Consider the following 1487-nt stretch of genomic DNA (forward strand, 5'->3'; position numbering starts at 1 on the left):
CTTAACCTTAAAAAAACATCAGTGTAGGGTTAAAATATCGAATAAATGTAATTATATCCACGAATAAATTCATATCAAATCGAATGCAATAAATATTTCGGACATTCACCAAAGCATATCTGTGGTTGTCGACATACACCCGTAAGGGTCCGAATGTACAAGAATGTAATGAAATATTCGATCTTTCACCGACGTATTTGGTGTTTGTCGACATTCACCGGTGAAAGTCAACATCCACCGATTTCGGTCTTTCGCCGTGGCATATATATAAACTAAGTGGCTTCATTAGGTGTACCTCGTTGGTACTTTGAAATTCCAATTGTTTAACCGTAATTCGTGAAAGTAGTTAATATTTTTCTCTCACAGTTTTGAGTTTGAATACCATCTTATTTATGGTCAATTGGCTGTTTTGTTTGAATATAATACAATAACAAAAAAAATAAAATGTTATTTAAAAATTTTTCCGAGAAATTTCCAACAGTGTAAAATGATAAAGAAGCACCAACACTCTTAATTTTACAATTACAGGTCATTTCAAATGCAAAAACATAGGGTGCATCATGTTTTGTCATCACTATAACTGATTTGTCGCATCAGAGCATAGGTCTCCCTTCTTCATTAATATCCCATTCATTCTTAACGCAGTATATGTCATATCACTTGATTTGACTCTAAATCCTAAATCAGGTGATTATTGAAGATGTCGACTCTCTTCACAAGGCTTTTGGATTCCTCATATTTTCTGCGTGTGATAATCATAAAAGCTTCTTCTTAGGATTTGTGTTAAGCCTTGAATAACAGCTCCTTTTAAAACACCCACAACTTCCTCAGGGTATGCAAATTGTGAATACTAATGAGAAGAGTAATTTATGAGCTCCGTAAATAATGTTTTACGAAGCAATTCATTATTTCATGCAGTTATCATCCTTATAATTAGTTTGATATAATGTTGAAAGCAATAGTGAAGTTTAAATAAATCTCAAAATTTTAAAAGCGTCTGTAATATCAGTGTTTCTATTATTTTAACGTTGAAGAAACAAGAGAAGTTTTATTACATATATATTGGTATTTCTTAAACAGTAATAGCTGAAAAAAGGATTTTTTAATTATTTTTAGTCAGGTTTCGGTTCCAGAAAATAAAGAAATATGTTCCAGGATTCGGTACATTAATTATAAGTTGGTACTTTTTAATACAATAATAGCTAAGAATAAGATATTTAAACATTTTATGGACAGGTTTATAGTCCGAAAATAAGTAATCATGTATAAAAAGTTCGTGACATTAACTATAAAGTATAAATTCCTTCTACATCAATAATAATAAGATACTCAAACATTTTGAAGGCAGATTTATGCTTCAAAAAATTATAAAATGGAAAGAGGAAACAATTTATTAATTATTTGTTGGAGATATTTTGTACAATAGCTAAGAATAAAATACTCAAACAGTTTGAGGACAGCTTCATGATCAAGAAAATACTGAAATA

The sequence above is a fragment of the Parasteatoda tepidariorum genome, chromosome 7, assembly GCF_043381705.1.
Source record: "Parasteatoda tepidariorum isolate YZ-2023 chromosome 7, CAS_Ptep_4.0, whole genome shotgun sequence".
Taxonomy (NCBI): domain Eukaryota; kingdom Metazoa; phylum Arthropoda; class Arachnida; order Araneae; family Theridiidae; genus Parasteatoda; species Parasteatoda tepidariorum.